The following is a 21,487-nucleotide window of genomic DNA, read 5'->3' as shown; positions in this document are numbered from 1 at the left end:
AATCCGACATTCTTGCATCTGCAGCTGTGAGTTGCCTCAGCAAGCTGTTCGAGAGAAAATTCAATTAATTACCTTCAATAGACGATTAAAGAGAAATTGTTTGCTTGTCCTTCACTACTACGTGCATACCTATACACTTGCACATTGAAATAGAAACATGCAAATATCTGTTTGTAATCGCCTAATTTGCCGTTCCGCTTTCGAAAATGATTTCACTTTCTTTTATCATTGATTTGAATCAACATCTCATTTCTGTATGTAAATTTGTTTATGTATTAAATCTATCGAAGTTTGCCTTCATAAGCAATTGATTTCCGCTCAGCTATTATATTTGTTTTAAATAGCTAAAAAGCCCTGTGATGTTAAAAGGAATGCATAGCTGCTGCTCGCAGACAGTAGCTTTAATGAGATTCTGCTCATTGATTTCGATTAGGGATTCGTTTGATTTGCTGGATTCGCTACATAAATTTGTTACACTGAGATACATATAAATTTAAAAATTACAATGCTTATAGTACATGGAAATTTTTAAATCAACGGAGATTTTATTTGAACATCAATTGAAAAAAGAAGTAAAGAAATGAGCTTATTTTTTTACTACTTAATCTACATCAATAAATTCACATTAACCCTCACTTTGATGAAGAGTTGTATCGTCACGTAAGGTATTAATGGGTCTGGTGAGACTCTATGGCAAATCAAAGAAAAGTGGAAAATTCAATTTATTATTTTAAGTAACATTTTAAAAACTTAAGAACAATATTGTAATTAAAATTGGGCATCATTCACGCGCTTAAAATATTTGTAAGAACATCTGAATGTTGTTGGAATATGTTAAGTTATTTTTGGTTAGGTAAAGAGGCTACGGTTACGACGCACGTAGGACAAATAGAGGCACCTTATTTGTTCCTATTTGAACCCTCCTGTGGACTTTATAATTCTACTGAGTCCAGCTAATTTTATACATCCAACATCCGCGATGCTGTCCAGAAAAGCGATTCCGAGAAAATTCAACCTTCTTCTACACAGAGTCCCGCCCCCGCATAGAAGGTGTTCAACTGTCTCTTCCTCTTCTACCTTCTGACAGCCTCTGCAAAAGTGAAAATATGATGCCCCAATGACAGACAATGCCCAGATAGGACTCCTACTAATATTCTGAAATCTTTCCTACTAAATTTAAATAGACGCTTAGTGCGACTCATTTTCAATTTTGGCCAGTTTTTACTAGTTACTAGGAGTGTAACTGTCTCCAGCGATTATTGGCAATACTTAAGGGAATGGGTATATGAACTTTGTTTTGCGTAATTTGCAGCGTAGTGCATAGTCTAGCTAGGTCATCCGCCTTGCAGTTACCCTCGCTGTTACTGTGGTCCGGCACCCAGAGTAGAGTTATAGCGAAAGACTAAGCTAGAATTCTTAATTGTTCTTAAAACTCTACCTTTGTAGTTGGCATGTGGCATATTCGCAATCTTAGCAAAATTATCGGACTTATGGTAATGTTTGTCTTCTTTCCTAATTTGTCACCTATGCCGTTTGCAATCGTTCTGGATGATGTCATATATTTATTTATTACTCTTTGATATGTGAATGTATATATTGGACTTTTAATCCTTGACAATATAAGTCGGCGCAAAATGAATCATACAATGAAATCAGTAAAATCAGTCAGGCGGCTTGCCACTCATTGAAATCCTTGAACAGTTAACCTTCTGGATAACAACTTCACTTCAGGAAGAATAAAAAAACTGTATGTCTAAAGAATTAAAGCAAAGACTTAAAATGTTTAAAAGCGTATAAAACTATTTATGTCTCGTGTTACAAGATATGCAGAATTATGGAATGAGCTCCGCTGGGTGGTCTTACGCAAAACTAAATTTCTTTCAATTGTAACTATAAATAATACTAAATATTAGGTTTTATGGCAGATGGGATGTAATAAATGGAGTTATAAAAAAATAACAACAAAAATTATTTTTTCGTAACTTTTTTACTAAAAAAATGATTTTAACTGATGGAAACCTATAGCTTAATCTTTACGCAGTCCATATAGAGACATGCAAACAGATGATCTGATGTCCGTCCGACTGTTGCAGTTCCTCCTGTCACTAAGCAGAGGGGACTGACTATAGAAGGCTGGTCGGACTGATGATGAGCCACTTGTTATGGGCAAAGCACATGGAAAGGTAGGCATCGCAAACAGTGTACTCTGTCCAGCATTTGGAGAGAAGGATGACAGGCGGGCCAATATCTGTGCGTCTGCCTTGCCTTCGCTCGAATCAGGGTTGAGGTCTTTGACATTGATTTGTTAAGAAGGGACCACCTTGGTGCCTTGGTACCACAAGATCTACTCAGATTTCTTTGGAGGTCCAGTAGATTTAAAGAAAATTAAAAAGGGAGTCCGTACTTGCTAGCCCCGACGGTATTCTTAAAGCAGAGCCACCCTTGAAAGTAAAAATTTGGAAGCCGAGGGAGACGATGCAGGACGAGCTTATAGAAAGCCTGATGGTTAAATTCCCGAAAAAGGTGATCTGGTGCAATGCCACAACGACAGAGACATCACCATTCTAAACTTGGCGAACAAAGTATTTGATTCTTATAAATATAATTTTTTACTCCTTTTGAGGCTATGTTAGAATATTAAATTTTCTTCTCTTAACTCTTCTTAACATTGAAAACCTTTTTACACATTTTAAAAAGCGTTTGAATTTACTGAATGCGAATTAAAACCATAGAGGTGTAATCGTTTCTCCGGTTCTCAGTCCTTGAATGAAATGTCCCACACATAGGGCATCAGCGGACACCCCCTGAAGAAGCTACAACGACATTTTTACAAAAAGAGTACATAACCTCAAATATAGCAAAAAAGTCGTTCTCTTAACAAAAAACTCATAAATTAAATTGTAAAAAACCATAATAGAAAAGTTCTCTAAGTAATTCAATAAAAATTTGGTATTTTATTTTCTATAAATGGGCATTTTAGGGCGTTTTTATATCCAAGGCTAGGCAACACTGCAGTAGTGAGAGAGAGATTTGACTGCTGAAAGCAGAAAACACCAACAACAACTGCAATCGCGGGCAATGCGACCAAATGTTAAAAAAAGTACGGCTAATTAAAACTGAGGGAATTATTGAACTAATTTTACGAAAATGTATATTTTACACAATTTTAAACAATACTTTTAATTAGAACAAGCTAGAAAAATGTCATGAAGAAATAACTAAAACTACGAGCTAAATCATCATCGTGGTACTTCGTTTTGTCCTCGTTCACCACCAGACCCATTCGCTTTGCCTCTTTATCCAGTTTGGAGAAGGCAGAACTGACAGCGCGGTTGTTAAGGCCGTTGATGTCAATATCATCGGCATACGCCAGCAATTGTACGCTCTTATAAAAAATTGTGCCTGAGCGATTAAGTTCTGCGGCTCGTACGATGCTCTCCAACATCAGGTTAAAGAAGTCACACGACAGCGAGTCACCCTGTCTGAAACCTCGTTTGGTATCAAACGGCTCGGAGAGGTCCTTCCCAATTTTGACGGCGCTGCTGGTGTTGAGCAACGTCATCTTACATAGCCGTATTAGTTTTGCGGGGATACCAAATTCATACCAAATTCAATCATATAAATAGCATACGAATATTCGTTGAGCAATCAAATGAATGGCGATCCTCACTCTACTTTATTTTTATTGATTTTGAAGAAGCATTTGAACGCAGTGCAATTTGGGAACGATCAGATGCAAACGCGTGCCAACAATACTACGATAATAAGGTTAGTAAAGGCGCTCCATGCAGACGCCACCTGCAAAGTTATTCACGAGTGGATGGTCAGTGAACGAATCCAAACTGAAAAAGGCGAACGCCAGGGACGCTTACTTTCTCAAAATAAAAAGAGGTATTCGCTGTGGTTTAACAGATCGTCCAGAAGACTTAAATTATGCAGACGATATCTGTTTACTGCCGCATAATCATACTGACATGCAAGCGCATCTGTACGCAGTCACTCATGATGCAAGCAAAGCGTGTTTGAAAATAAATATCGCAAAAACCAAGGTCATGAAAGTTATGGTACATAACAGGTGCAACTTCGCCATAAACGAATCTGAGATAGAGCAAGTTAATTCTTGCCTTATGGTGACGAATGGTGGATCCAACCCAGATATTAAAGAGCGAATAAGGAAAGCAAAACAGCGTTCAGTAAACTAAGCCCCATATGGCGCACGTAAGTAGAAATACCTAACTACGGATATTTGAATCCAGCGTAAAGTCGGTCATCCTTTACACCTGCGATACGTGGAACTTATTGCAAAAAGAGCACTTCAAAGCTTTGTAAACCGCTTTTGCGCAAAATCATGCACGTATTCTGGAGATGTACAATTCAAAACTCCGTGCCCTGGCAAGCCACAAAGCAAACAACGATTGAAATTGAAATTACTAAACGTAAGAGGAACTGGCTTGGCTATTCCTTTCGCAGATTAAACAACGACATCATCAGAAATATAGTTGACTGGAACCCGCAGGGCAGCCGCCACAGAGAAAGACCGTCAAACACATAGAGAAAGATGATAAAGATGGAGATGGAGAAGACGAATAAAACATGGAACGAAATTAAATTACTGGTGCAAAATTTGAATCAGTGAAAACAATTGTTGAGGTCCTATAGGAATAAAAGGTTCAAATATAATCCCTTCATTGTAGCTGTCTAGTTCGCAACTGTCAAAGAATATTGGCATGCAACGCCATTTACATAAATTATAAATTTTCCATTCCTGTACAAAATGGACGTTATAAAATTGGGAGCTTTAATTCCAATAGAATGTAAATTTAAAGCTAACTGTGAGATATGTAAATACGGGGATTGATTAAAAAGTTCGTAAAGTTCTGATGCATATAGAGGTTATGTTTAGTTAGTAGCATCTATTGGAAGAATAAAAAGCGAGTTTCAGCCATATCATCCATATCAACCATATCATATCATTTACTTGTGTCTGGCATTCGTTCGAATCGCGGAAGTTGATTGATTTTCCTTTTCGATCACCTGCTCACGCCTCAGTAGTTGTGGTCGCCAATTTAATGGAAATAAGGTTCCAACTCGTTGCACTTCCCTCCTATTCTACAGACGAGAGCCAAGACTAGTATTGATTCCTCAATTTAAAGGAATGGCTGGCTGGAAAACGACTTTATTCAAACGAGGTGGCGATTGCAGAAACGAATGGCTATTTTTGAGGCATGGACAGGTCGCTAGCTCCAGATGCTAGTTGTCTTACCCCTCTAATGTAATTATTTCTAATTATATTTCATATAAGTAAATAATAAACAATTTCAGTCATGAACAAATCCTATTATTTGGAAGAGATCAACAAACCAGAATAGCGTTGGTCTAAGAGTATACGCCTTAAGGGAGACTATATCGAAAAATAAATAAAGATTTACCACAAACAATTAAGTAGTTTTTATTTTAACGCTTTTTTTTCAAATGACCCTCGTAAAAACTTCTTGTAATTACATTTATTACTTGAATATAAGCGTATCGAAAGCTCTTAAAACTGAATCCAAAGTAGTGAAAAAATTAAAAAATAGAAAGACAGATAAATTGTAATCATTTCAAAGGGTGTGAGCGCCTTTGTTTCAGAAACTTACCTGCAAGCAAATGCCAACAATTAGCCGAGCACCTCGCTTTTCTCTTAGCTACTTTACTCAACCACTGCAATACGCAGTTTCACTTTCTACAATTCCATTTGGTTCAAGGTTTAATTATTAGTAAAATGATTGATTTTGTTTGAATTAATAATTAACTTTGACTAGCTGGCGATCAAAAATAGAAAGGGAATAAATAATTCAATCATAATACGCAATCAGATGCATTTCGAAAACCATAAATTATGCTTATCTTTCTTTTTAAGGGTTTCCACTTTTCCGCTCACTCAAATATTTACTTACAAAAGTACATACCTGATTTGACAAATATACTCAAGCACTCAAGCACTGGATAGTTTAAGTAAGTTGCAGTGGAGTCTTTGTACGCCTGTTAAGAAATTTCCATTACAAAAAAAATAGAATAATAATACCAAAAAAAATAAACAGCATCCACAATACAAGGCAACAAATTAAGAGACTACCTAACGTGATGATTGACTGACTGCTCATTGTGCCTTCAGTGGGGGCAACAAAAGAAACTCAAATCAATCATTGATTATGCAATTCCCACTGTTCACCAACAGTTGAGAAAAGTACAAATAAAATTGTCAAAAATACAACAGAAAAGGAGGAAAAAAGAATAATAATAGAAATTTGACGAACAAATGTAATTTCGAATTATACTGGCACTGGTTCAAATATTTGAATTCAAACTTGAATTTAGTGTAAGGCAAGGACTTGCATGCTAAAGATATGGACATAGCAACATAGAGAAGTGATTTGAAGTAAGCAAGAGAATAAATGAACTGAGAGTTTTGGCAGGACGAGTGAGTGACTTTGGATTGAAGTGGAAAATTATTGTTGCTTTTATGTCGAGATAAGATTTGCTGCTTGGATTGCCATTTGCTGATTTGCAGCTTCTTTTTTCCAATTGCTGCTATTTCAATTTTCAGTGTTTTTTTTTTTTTAAGATTTTCAATCGCATTAAATGAAATGCTGATGACAGTGTCACTTCCAGAGCTACCGATTGTAAATAAGTTGATGAAATACAGGGTGATAGAATAGAGTATGCATAGAAATATTGTAAACCCCTAATACGTTTTACGGTAGTCATCAGAAAGGTACCGCATACTGGTGGTACTCACGGAGAGCCTTCTCAATGCGGAATGCGAGGATTGCTCTTACGCGGCACCCCAACTTTGTTTGTCGTTGTACAAACCAAGTAACTGCGGTGGATCATCGATTTTTTTTTTGTGTGCGAAGCTGGTCAGTAAGACGGTCGAGCTATTGTTTCAGAATATAATGCACCCATCTTTCCAAAGGGCTATCATTTAGGGTATGAGAAATGGTGATGAGTATGTAATCTAGATGCATCGTAGTCTGATTATACTTATTTGTTCAAAATGCCCAGTAATCCTTGCCAGTCTCAGTTATTTCAAAAAAAATAAGGTGAAATGTTGGAGAGTTAATTCTTTCTCAAAAAAGACCAGAATAAGAATACCCCAAATACTTTTCTCAAGACAAATGTTAAAGAATATATGTATTGTTTAAAGATTTTTTTTTTTTTTGTGAAAAAAAGACATTTTTATAAACTATATATATTCTTTTAAATACTATATATTTTAAAAATTTTTCTAAATTTTTTTTCTAAATATATTTTGTTATCAAAAAAAAAAACAAATTTATAAAATTCTGAAAGAAACCGCAGAATTTTAGTTTAAGAAAGTTGATACCAAAATCTTCAACATTAAATAAATCTCGAAATTATTCAATTTTTCCAGAATACTTCTATTTTACCTATTTCAAAAACTCTGTTCCAAATTTTCCAACATTGAACAAATATAAAAATTATAGGCACTCAAGCTTGCAAGCAAACCAACTTTTAAAAAAATTTACGACAATGTGCAAAATATTTATGGAAAATATGCTTTAATTTTTTGAAAGATTCGAAAGTGAAAGCAAAACAGGGATGAGCAATGCTGCCTGCTAACTTTTTTAGCAAAAGCTTTCAATTCTATGCTTTTAACTACATTTTCTTTAAAATTTGCTCGTAGTTTTTTTCCAAAAGCACGTCACGGATTTATTAAGCTGCTGAAGATGGCACAGTGAAAATTTTACATGATCTTTAATTATTGTTCAATGGGTTGCGTAAGTTCTTTATAAATACATTTTTCTCAACTCTACCGCCACCCAGAAGGTCAGTTCTTATTTTTGTAAACATGTTTCGTCTTATGTAAGCAAAATTTATTTACAAGTCAGCACGATTCGACAGTAAGTACGGTTTTAGATATATTTCGAACCGAACACCATCTATCGAAAAAAACAAAACAAAAAAAAAAACACATTCCTTGGTAGACTCACAAATAGCTAAAAAGTTCTGTCACAATCGGAGTAACGGCTTGAGAACGCATACAGGACAAACATAAATACATATATAAATACATACATACATAAATACATACACTCATACATATATACAATTATTTCTATGTATTAGGTTAAAAAATTGGCGGACGCTGTAGCCGAATGGGTTGGTGCGAGACTACCATTCGGAATCTCGGTGAAACACCCAAATTAAGAAAAAGTTTTTTTTAAAGGGTGGTTAAGTTTCAAGGGCCGGTTTGATTTTGAATAAAATACATTTTTTTAAGAAACTATTGTCATTTCTCATTATTATGATAATACTGGTATAGTTCAATTACGCATGAAACAAAATATTGGCCAAACAGTCGCCGCGGCCTCGGCGGCACACCTCCATCCAATGGTCCAAATTTTCGATGATGCTAAGGCATAATTGAGGTCCTGTACCGTTAATGTGCCGAATTATCTCATCCTTTAGCTCTTGAATTGTTGCTGGCTTATCAACGTACACCTTTTCTTTCAAATAACCCTAAAGAAAGAAGTACAACGGTGTCAAATCACATGATCTTGGCGGCCAATTGGCATCGCCGCGACGTGAGATTATTCGGCCATCAAAATTTTCGCGCAAAAGAGCCATTGTTTCGTTAGCTGTGTGACAAGTGGCACCGTCCTGTTGAAACCACATATCGTCCACATCCATATCTCCCAATTTGGGCTATAAAAAGTTTGTTATCATCTCACGATAGCGAACACTATTCCCAGTAACTGTCTGACCGGCGTCATTTTGGAAAAAATACGGCCCAATGATGCCGCCGGCCCATAAAAATCACTAAACAGTTACTCTTTGTGGGTGCATTGGTTTTTCGGCAATCACTCTTGAATTATCAATCGGCAAAATGCGGCAATTCTGCTTATTGACGAATCCACTGAGGTGAAAATGTGCCTCATCATTGAAGGTGAAGTGCGCGATATGCATTTCGATCTGAACGCCCGTTTTCATAATATGCCTGAATAACTTTAACGCGTTGCTCGATTGTGTGTTTTTCCATCGTTCAAATTGAATTAATCTGAAATTGAAAAGTGTCAAATGAAATGCAGAAAACAAACTTGTCATTTAGGTGCGGTTTACATTCAACATCGGCCCTTGAAATTAAACCACCACTTTAATAGCGGTCGCCCCTCGGCAGGCAATAGTAAGTCTCCGAATGTATTTCTGCCATGAAAAAGCTCTTCATAAAAAAATATCTGACATTCGCAGTCTGCGTAGAACTGTAAGCCCATCCATTTGTGGAACAACAACAAGACGTACACCACAAGTAGGAGTAGGAGCTCGACCAAACACCTAACAAAAGTGTACGCGCCAATTATATGCATATATACTTGTATATATATACCTATATATATATATATATAAAGCGTTTTTCAGTAAGAGCGCTTCAACATTTTTTTGAATAAAACACAAACGGTTTGACTTTTTTAACTAAATCTTTTTTTTATCGAGTTTGAACATATACATTTAAGTATGAAATTCGATTTCTCTTGCATGGCCACCGCGTGCACGTTTTACGAAGGCCAATCGTTGAACCCAATTTTCGACCACTCTTTTGCATAAATCGGCCGAAATTCTAGCAATTTCGCGTTCAATATTGGCTCTGAGCTCACAAATCGTCGCCGGCTTGTTACTGTAGGCCAATGACTTCACATAACCCCAAAACGGGATGGCTTGTTAAATGGACCGTAAAATGGCCGTAATGCTCTTAAAGTAGCAGCAACAGAACGATTATTTTCATACAAAATTTGCACGATTTGCAATCGTTGCTCAAGTGTGTAGCGTTCCATGATGAAATGTATACTAATGAAGTTTACAAATGACAAGCGGAAAATAAAAAATATTGCGTCTTTCGCCCTCCCTATTGGAAAAAAGTTGAAGCGCACCTATTGAAAAACGCCTTACATATATGTATATATCGATAAAAAAATACAATTATTTATGTATTGTAAATAAAAAAATACGAAATTTCATAGAATAACAAATAATTCATTTTATTCATATTACGCCTCACCCTGTATATTTGTAAGAAAACCAAATTTAATGCTCACTCTTGGCGTATGGGTATTTAAATTAAATTTTGGCCACCCGGCGCGTGACTATTGTTGAGTGCGCGTCTGTGTAGGTGGACTCGGTGAGACCCTAACATAATTTAATGCGTAAATAATCCGAGTTCGTTTCTCGGTAAAATGCGAAAAGCCATCAAGAACTCACATTATTTTTAGATAAATTATAAGTATATGATTGCATGCAAATTTCAAATTCTCCTAATACACAAATCTTGTACAAATTTGTACAATTTTAAAAGCATAATTTTCAGCCAGCTCAACCGGCAAGGTTCTGAATTTATTCTTCTTCTTTATAACAAAAAATATGCTCATCAGTGACAAAGTGCAAACCTATGAAAATTTGTGTTGTGCATATGCAAATATATTTGTGGGTGAGTGTGCATGGATGTCGGTATGCTTGCATTGATTGTCGGACACGTCTGCAATTTTCCCAAATGATTCTAATTTACCAGAACTATGAAGATGTAAAAATAAAAAAAACGACCGTTATTATTGTGCATGTTTGCTATGAAGTCAATAAGAAGCCGAGAAAGCACTTTAGATTTGTACATTTGTGAGTACATTTGTACGTACATAACAACTTTTACAATACATTTGTATTTTTTGTTATTATTGGCTAAGCTGGACTACACATTTTCTCTACTTATAGCCATCCGACGAAAACCACATGGTGAACCAACAGAAACATGTCTCAACACGCTACCGGTTTTATTTTAAACCTGTGCTATGACACACGAGACCTGGCCAACTTTTTGCAAGAAGACCTCAATGTGACACACGAAGTGCCCCATTTCTCAAAGCCCTTCGGTTTACCTGAACTTTTCCTACTTCCGTTGTTTTTTTGTTTTATTTCCCTTCTTTAAAATATTTCTTAGGTTTTATGCAAAAAACAAAAAAAAAAAAAAAAAAAAACAAAAACAAACAACGACTGACCAGCTACGAAATATGCACCAGATAGCTTGACAGGTTGTATAACTGTAAAGCATGCAGTAAAAACTGCAAGCTGAAAGCTGAAAACCGAGAATTGAAAACAGTTTTTAACAAGCGCTTTGTACGTATAATCCTCTCATATGTGTGTCTTTGTGCTTATGCAACTTCACAGTAAGTTCTACCGCCCGAACAAATTTTCCACATCCGCTGCTGTCTGCAATGTCGTCCGTTTCCTGTTTTTATGGACGTGACCAGGTTTGCAGTTGTTGTTTGCATGTTCGTTCACGAACTGTTTACATATTTGTGTACTCCCTCCTGTTTTGTATCAAATACACACAATCCCACTAAAAAAAAAAAAAAATATTCGAATGTTGTGCTATTAAATAAAAGTTGAAGAAGCGCAACATGCAAAACTAACAAATTAAATGATTTGTTATGAATTTATACGAATACCACCTTGTTCACATTTTTACATATTGCCACGCCCCTTTAATACGCGCTTTCAAATTATGTTAAAATAAATCTTCCGGTACAGCTAAGTTTTAAATTGCAGAAAGCTCTTTGTTATTAAAGTAATATAATTAAATTACATATATACGAAATTTGGAATTTTATTTGAATTATTAAGATTAGAAATTTAAAGAACAAATTGAAAATATAATCAATTTAGATCGATTTTAATGCACGTTCAAAACGGTGGAAGGGTTTCGAGACTTTTCTCTCTAGAAGTGGTTACTTCATTTCTCATGATAACTCAAGCAAAAGTTAGTATACCTGAAAAAACTTGGTACACACACTAACCTTTGGTTCAAGGTAAGTTGGTGTTGAAATCGAGCGAAATCGGTCATTAACACCTCCCTTAAAAAAACAAAATTAACGCGATGCCTCTGTTATAAATAAAACAATGAGATACTTTGGGGAAATGGTTATCCCAAATAAAATTTTCAAAAATAGATCACTTTTCATTAAATGCGTATATCTCGATAATTACTTAATTTGGTAGCACTCATTTCATTTAAATTTGATTTAAATTTAATTTAAATATAATTTAAATCGGATGAAAATTATTCCCACTGTTATAAGTTTGGAATAAATTTTCAACCATTCATCTGATGTGACAGGGTAATAATTATCATTGTTTATGAGTTTGTTTGAACCCATGAATTAACAGCCAGCCCAAATTAAATTTTACTAAAATGTGCGCTGGTCCGGACCAAATGTAGCTCTTTTTAATCACTGTACTGTTTACTCTAATCTGTATAATCCATTGCAAAGTACATATACGAGTACAAGATGATATATAGTCAGGTCTACTCTGTAAATGCGATGCGAAAGAAAATTGTATTACGAAAACAATTGGTTGTTCGTATTCGAACAAAACTTTCGCAATATAAAAGGCTTTCCAAACAGATTTTTTATTTTGATATTCAAAGAAAAATGATATTTTTTAATATAAATGATCGGATGTTTATTTCATTATAAAGAGGAAGGTATGCCGTTAATAGTGGAAAATAACATCAGGCAAATGACCACCACGACCACGCTTACAGGACAATATCATTTTCATGAAATTTTCCATAACCGAATTGCAAAGTGGCTGCCCTATGTCCTCGATAGCATTACGAGTTCCATCTTTGAGGTCTGGAATCGACCCTGGGCTGTTGGCGAAGACCTTCTCTTTCACGTGGCTCCAAAGAAAAAAGGCACAAGGTGTTAAATCACCAGATCTCGGTGGCCAATTGCGATCACCTCTTCGAGAGATAACACGGTCCGGAAACTTTTCTCGTAAAACATCAATGGTTTCGTTGCTTGTGTAGCACATAGCGCCATCTTGTTGAAAATAAACGTTGTCCAGATCAATACCATCCAATTCCCACCATAAAAAATCGTTAATCATCTCTCGATAGCGCAATCCATTCACCAATAACACTTATTATTGGAAAACCCTTTAGTTCCATTTCTTTTAAATTATATTGGCAAGATACGGGTGCGTATATTATTTGAGGACAACTTGAGAGTAAACCCAATTTAGCTTTTATTTTGCTTCATTTAGCTTCATATATCTATATAGTCATTCAATAAAGTTTCCATTAGCTGCAATAAACTCCTCGATCCAGGTCCGGAAGTGATTGCACGACCGAATCAAGTCTTCTCATTCGTGTTGATTTAAACGGTATTAATTGCAGCCTCCAGAGAAGAAATAGGGCTATAAGGATGCTTATTTGTTTCACGCTCAATTACGCTCCATACGTAGTAATCCGCCAGACTAAGGTCAGGGGAGTTGGGCGACCATAAGTACGATATTCTGTGGTTATGGAAATTTTCAGCTATCCAACCTTGTGTCGCCATCGCTTTGTAGGAAGGAGCAGAGAGCAGAGTTTCGCTGAAGGATGTATGGGCTGTCGCCTCGTACACTATTAATCCAGGGTTTCACTACTGCCTTTAGAACCTCGATATATGTAAACTAACTCTTTCGAATCCTTGAATAAAGAAGTAGGATGGCATGGCATGTGATTTGTTGCTCAGATGTGCATGACCTCAGAAACCTATGTAGGATTGGAACATAGCCGTAAGCCATATCTGAGGCTTTTGGTTTTTGTGAGCAAATTTTACGTCACAAAAAAGCCATAACATCCCAGGCGCTTCAGGGTTTCTAATTTTGTTTAGAATGCGTTTTGATCAGATAACTCGCTGTTCCCGTGTTTGCTCCAACGTAAACTGTCCTCTGCGTATAATGTACGGTTTATACCATAGATCTTCATGAGCAACTCGACGTATAAGACTCTCAGAAACATTGAGCTCCCTCGCAAGACCCTCATTGATTTTGAAAGGTCCGCATCAATGAGTGCGGTAGCCACCCTTTTTCGCGAATCCTATTTCACGAAATCTCTTTTCCCGACAACCAGTTTCCCGACAGATATTTTTCCCGAATCTAATTCCCCGACAATTTTTTCCCCAAATCCAATTTCCAGACAACCTTTTTCCAACAAATATTTTTTTCCTTGTTTAGACATTTTTATATCATATCATTCTTTATTGTTGTCATTGTAAGAATGAGAGAATGAGAATGTTATCATACTTAGAGGACCTGCACAATCGAAACACGACACACATCCACGGAATCGTGAAGAAGGTACTATTTCATTTTGCGTAAAGTTTTCTGAAAGTAAATAAAAATAATGTCATAGGTGAAGCAGAGGTTGTGGTTGTTTTTTGGCCACTGTTTCCTCCTTTTTGATGGACTCCATTTTGGTATAACGATTTATATATTTGAATAAAATTCCTTTTACTATTTATTACCCAGGCCAACAACCAAAAAACTTTTTCGATAATTTTAACTACAATAATTACTTTGTAATTTGGTGTCCTGATTACGAAAAAAAGTATTAAAAAGTTATATCACCCATCAATTTTTCACATTTTACAGTTAAGTAAAAATAAAGTTTATGTACCAAAATTTATCGGATATAGTTTTAACTTCTTAAATACTTTTTAGTTGGGTACATTATTAAAATGTAATCAGATTGGCAAAGAAGGAAAATGTTTTCAAGTTGGAAGTTCTTATAAATTTAACAGCTGTTAGCTTTCTTTCAGTGAGTTATAACCTCAAATTGCTGTGCGTTTTTTATTCAAAATTAAAATGGTTAAACGTGCTTGTAAAAATGCTCCTAACGCTTTTTGCTACATATGTGGTAATTTTGTAATTAAAAAACATCAAAGGGAAATTACTGACTTTGCATATTTTGGTTTAGAAATCAGTAATCAAGACAAGTGTTGGGTTCCGCATAAAGTATGTTATGTTTGTGTCGAGGATCTAAGGAAATGGCTTAAAAAAGCGAAGAACCCTTTTAAATTTGCAGTACCCATGGTATGGAGAGAGCAAAAAAATCATTTAGACGATTGTTATTTTTGCTGTATAGATGTTAGTGGATATAACTCCAAAAATAAAAAAGCTATTATCTATCCCAATGTTATATCAGTTGATCAGCCGGTAGAACATGGCCCGAGCTTTTCTGTCCCTGTGTCACCTGAGGATATTGATGATGTTTTACAGTCTAGTTTCGAATTTAGTCAAAGTCAATCGACTGATATTCTATTTGAATTGGAGACTTTTAGATATGCAAATTCAACTTTTCTAACTCTCTAACGCCCCTGTAAAGGGCTAATTCAAAATAGTATAACTTTTTTTATATTAATCGCAAAAATATTTTTAAAAATTGATTTTAAAGCTGAAGTGTAGTAATTTGCGAAGCAGTTGTGGAAAATTAAAAAAACACTTTACCTTGCTCAAGAAAAAATTAAAAAAATGGCCAAAATCTGCATTTTTTGACTATTTAACCTCAAATTGCCAAAAGTCCTGACGTGCTGGAGCATTTTCAAGGTCATATTCGTTTTCAGAATAAAAAAACCTTCAGGAAACACCCATAGCGGTTTTAGAAACTGTAAAAAAGCAAGACTTTGCAGGCCTGTGTTATTATTACTTAACTGTCGGGGCTTGCATTTTCGGAGAAAAAGTTGTTGGGAAATTAGATTCGTAAAAAATATCTGTCGGGATACAGGTTGTCGGGAAATTGTCGAATAAGTTCCACAGCTCGGACAGTGCCAGAATGTTCCGCATGTTTTTTGCATTTGCCAAAGTTTCCACAACGCCGGCTGATACTTCCAATTCACGGCGAATCTTATGAACGCTTGATCGGGTGCACTTAAGAAAACTAGAGTTTTCGCAATCGATGCCATTTGCACATAAAGCGACGGTAACTGCATGTCTCTTCATTTCTTGAGTTAAGTCTCTGTAGTCCTCCATGTCTTACTTGAAAAAGAGCAAAACGTAAAATAATGGTCTGAAGCTATAGTCACATAAATGCCAAATGCTCCCTATACCAAATACTAAATTTATTTCGCATTGCAATTACCATTCGCATCGCATTACACAATAAACAACTCCGACCGAATGAATTTTTGTGTAACTAATATTCGGTAGAGCTCGTGCTCGATACCCATTGTAGTTACTGTTTTTCTGCTATAAAGAAACTCTTTATAAAAACCCATCTGCCTCTCAGAGGTAGCAAGAAGTACTGCCTCTTAAATAATTTGACATGTAACTTCTTCCTACAATAATATCTGGATGAATGTCTTTACAAATAAAATAAAGGGGCCTGTGCATACTTTCTATAAAAAAATTAGGTTTCTTAAATATATAAATTAAACGTTAAAAGTTTATTCACTTTGCCCGATGCTCTTTACTTTTTACTGAATCGATTCCTCTTTATGGAGCTGAATGACAGCTAATTAACTTAAAACGCTTAAACTTGGAGGGCTCTTCTCTTTGGAAGGTTTTGATCTTTGACATTGTCAGAGATGCGATCGACTGCCCAATCTGGCTAAAATGCATTCACTTTAACATCACAGTACGAAATATTTGAAATCACACTACATGCAACTCTGCTATTTTATGAGCTGTGAAGGAATATAATAAAATTTAATGAATATGAAATCCATTCTAACATAAAACTTTGCCTTGGTTTTATGATAATAATCTATAGAAGCTAAGATTATAAAATGACGTATTAAAGAAATAAATAAAATATTGCAAATGGCCATCAATTTAAAAATATTTGGTACTGGGTCCGGCACTCGAAATGTAATCAACTTCAGACCGCTCGCGCAGCTGATGCACGAGCATCAGCTGTCTATTGGTTGGCTAAATGACAGTTCAGAGTATTGTTTATAAGCGGGCGAAAGCATTTTACAGAGAGTAAAGCGTAAAAGAAAGAAAATCAGTATTGGATTTCAAACGTAGTGGTGTGATTGCATTATATTTGGCTGGATAATCACAATCAGCGATTGTTAGAGAGCTCGAGCACCTTACAGTAAATAAAGTGTTTGTTTAACGCACCATTACCCTTTACAATGATACTGGTAGCATTGCGAAACTTCATGGAGGTGGTCATCAAAAGACTGCAATGACACGTGAAATGGTCCAAAACGTGAAGAAGCAACTTGAGCGAAATCCCCGACGAAATGTCAATACAATGGCGAAAGAACTGAAAATATCTGACCGTAGCATCCCATGCATACTGAAAAATTATCTTAAAGTCAAACTTTACAAGACCAACTAGGCACATGATCTGACAGCAAAGCAGCAACAAGTCAGACTTGAGAGAGCGAAGAAGTTGCTTCGCTTGACCTAAAGAGGTTAATATTCGCACTTTGTGTTTTCAAATTTTTCAAATGGAGCAACCCGTAAACTCCCAAAACGATCGACTGGCCACTAGGAGACAGCAACCACCACAAGTAATAGTTTGGAACGCTGTAACTGCAGATGGGCGCTCTACAATGGTTTTCATCGAGCCTGGGGTCAAAGTAAATGAGGAATACTATCAGAAAAGTATTCCGGAGGTTAACAAACATTTCGGTGGAAGGCCATGGACGTTTCAACAGGACACGGCACCGTCTCATGAAGCTCGAGTGAACCACGAATGACTAAAAAACAACGTTCCGAGCTTCATAAGGTCCACAAAATGGCTCTCAAATTTTGCCGACACGAATCCGATGGATTATTCTCTTTGGACCATTTTGGAGAGCAGGGTCCGAACTAAAATATTCACTAGTTTCGAGGAGCTGAAAAAGGCCATTGTCCGCGAGTAAGCCAAAATACCTGCGAGTCACATTCGAACAGCTTGCGATTCGTTTCTGGATAGTATTAAGGCCATAGCCAAGGCAAAATGTCGTCATATCAAGCAAAAGTAAATTCATTCTTAATATTGTATTATTTTCACACATTTTTTGCTTTGATTGTATAAAAGTAATTTTCCAAACTAAATTTATAGTCTTTTTAATTGATTACACTTCGAGGGCCAGAACACATATTTAATATTTTTAAAACAAAAATATGTTCGACCGAAGCAGTTATGTAAATTTCTGAATTAATTTTTCAAGCCTTCCTATAAAATGTACAACTTTATGCTTTCATCTGGCCATTTTTCTCTCATTTATTTACCTCGAATTTCTTCCTGAATATAATATTTTAAAATAAAATGCATAAATACGTACATACACACACATGCACGTGCATATATACAAGGATGTATATGATATTTATGATCATATGCAATTTTCAATGTCTCGTCTTTTTAAACAACACTTCCGATGAGTTGTCATTCTGCCTGAATGTATTTGTACCTATGTGCGTAATTTGCTATGTACTTATGCACCACAATTGCAGTTCGCATAGCTTTCCGCTCCGATTTAATCACTTTGGTTTAGCTTTTGCTACAGCAACCTGCTTCCCCACAAGCAAGTGACCCCTTTGTTGCCGTCGTCGGCATCTACAAGTGATGCTTCTCTTATCCATTACAATTGTCGTCTCATTAAGGATATAGCAACCGCATCAACAGTGACAGCAACATTTTTGCCTGCCCGCCCAACTGCCTGCCTATCAGGTGGCTGCTTTTCTGCATTTTACCAACTGGCATACCTTTTGGTTAACCTACCAGGTTTTTTGTTTTTTTCACTTCACTACGGCGTGCCTTTGCAACACATTGAAGCAACCATCATTCATTTAGATGATGTAAATTTCTTTTTTATTGAATTCGTTTCCGATATTTTATGCTTTTGTATCTTTTGTCCTTGCACTGGAAGTTATGCATCGCTTCCCTTTAATCTTTTAGTAATTTAATTGCTCTGCCGCAAGAATGAACTTGTTTAAGAGTTTGAAGGTATGAAGGAAATGTATTTAATAAATTTGTATGCAATTACGGGATATTATTTTATAGACTTAAATACTCATAAATATTTTCTCAAGTATTTCTACAAATTTTAAAGTTCTCCATTCGATTTTGCTGCTACTTTCTCTTTCACAATTATATTTATGTCAGAGAAGAGAATGCCTCCAGCTGTTGCAGGCTTTTATATGGATTTTAATTGCATTTTCGTATGACATGAAATGAACGTAGCTTTCTGTTATTACAAATAAGCAAACGCGTTACACTTTTATGCATGCTTTCATATGTATTTAGCAGGAAATCGAAATCAAATTTTGAAGAATTTTGCCATGTTTTTTGCCTACGGAAAGAAATATTAATTCTCAAATTAATAAAGGCAGCAAGACCAAAGACCAAATTACAGCAAAGGTATATATATATATATATATATATGATATATAATTGGCGCGTACACCCTTTTTGGGTGTTTGGCCGAGCTCCTTCTCCTCTTTGTGGCGTTCGTCTTGATGTTGTTCCACAAATGGAAGGACTTACGGTTTCAAGCCGACTCCGAACGGCAGATATTTTTATGAGGAGCTTTCCCATGGCGACTGCTATTAGAAAAAATCCTTTTCTTAATTTTGGTGTTTCACCGAGATTCGAACAAACGTTCTCTCTGTGAGTTCCGAATGGTAATCACGCACCAACGCATTCGGCTACGGCGGCCCCAAACGCATTACGTCAAATTAAAAAAAGAGAAAACAAAACAAATTTAGTGATATTTATATAAAATAATTTTTCGACCTGGATGCATCCTGGAACTATTGGATCCTAAGCTGTTGATATCACGCAAATAAGCTGTCGATAAGATATGTATATATATTCGGTTGGGCAATAACTTTGTAGCGTTCTTACTGAAGACTTGTATTCAAACAAAAAACCATGTATAGCAAAAATTTTGTCTAAAGTTGGTTGCTCCTCGGCAGGTAATAACAAACCTCCGAAAGAATTTCTGCCATAAAAATACTCTTCATAAAAAACTATCTGCCAGTCGGAGGCGGCTTTAAACTATAGGTCCCTCCGTTTGTGAAATAACATCCAGATGCCACAAATTGGAAGAGCAGAGCGGCCAAATATCCATTAAAGGGTGTAAGCATCAATTATTTATATACCTATATATTGACATTAGAAATAGCTTTACTCCTGTTAAATCCGTTTTTTGTATAAACGAAAAGCTTCTAAGAAATGTTGTCAAATTCTTATGGGCGGTTATGCGTGACCGCCAGTGTACTTTCGTAGTCATTCTAGCCGCAATAAGCGCCATAATATCTACACAAATGAAACAAAAAAGCCAATAAAGTTTCAAGATTTGCAAAACTCAACAAAGAACCGCCGATTTAAAGTGCACGTCAATATTCTAAAAACAAAAAAGAAAAAAATATGAAAAATAATGCTCCAAGGATCGTAAACTCGCAAAGGGGGTTATGAACAGAACTAAAATTTATTCTCATACGTGCGTGACTCAACATTTTGGTGTTTTCCCTTGGTGTTTATCTGCCATCACCTGCATCGCCACCTGCCGCACTGCCACCGTCATAGTCGTAGCTGTGAGTATATACCTGCGTAAAATAGAGAAATATTAACACCGACACTAATAAAAGTTGCAAACTTCTCTGAACAACGGTGACAACAGGATTATCCAAATATTTGTAGTGCCACAAAAGCGAGAACAAATGAAGTAGTCCATTAAAAACTTGGTCACATAGCGCCACGTTTAATAGGACAAACAAGGCAGAATCGGTGAAAGGGAAATGAACATTGAAAATAGTTGGAAAATAGGGAGATGTTTAAATATACACTACCTATTAATATAGAAATATATATGTACATGTATAAATAAATGTTCGTATGTACACGGGACAGGTGTGCAAACCTTGCGAGTAACGACTGAGACAAATGCAAGTACATAATTTGGTTCATTTATTTATTAGTGTGTAGATTTATAGAAAAAAAGTATTTAAAACTGTTGGAAACCTGAATTGGAAGTTTATAGACAGCGAAGTTTTGACGCAATTGATCCTTTACAGTTGCTAATGAATCCATTTCATACTCAAATCTTCAAAATCACAAATTCCTTAAGTACTCAGATCTTCTCCGCCGTATCTGGTCATTGAATAGATCGAGCCAAGGACCACAAAGGGATTTGGTGGTTCCTAAAACACTCAGGCTAAAAAGCCCATTATCTATATTTTATCTATTAAAAAGCCCATATTTATCTAGTCCTAACAGACCAGTCGAAAGTCTATAGAGCTAGCACAGAGTTTTCTACCTTGTATGATAATTTTATTTTTATTATATAAGCCTTGATAAACTGACAAAATAAAATGCAAAAAACACTTTGATGGGGCCTCAAAACAACTTTTTGTACACAGTATCCGTGGTATATTTGTAAAACGAGACACCACACCGACCATTTTTGATCAAGGCTTGTTAACTTAGCAGTCGCCGTAGCAGACAACTCATTCGGAAGTGCACGGGTTCTAACCACAGGCACGAAACACCAAATGATAGAAAAGGTTCTTTTCTAATAGCGAGCACTCCGCGGCAGGCAACCAGAGTATTTCTGCCATGAAAACGCTCCTCATAAAAAATATCTGCCGTTCGGTGGCGGCTTGAAACTGTAGGTCCCTCCATTTGTGGAACAACATCAAGACGCACACCACAAATTGGAGGAGAAGCTTG

The sequence above is a fragment of the Anastrepha ludens genome, chromosome 4 (assembly GCF_028408465.1).
Source record: "Anastrepha ludens isolate Willacy chromosome 4, idAnaLude1.1, whole genome shotgun sequence".
NCBI lineage: Eukaryota > Metazoa > Arthropoda > Insecta > Diptera > Tephritidae > Anastrepha > Anastrepha ludens.
This window is presented reverse-complemented; position numbering follows the sequence as displayed.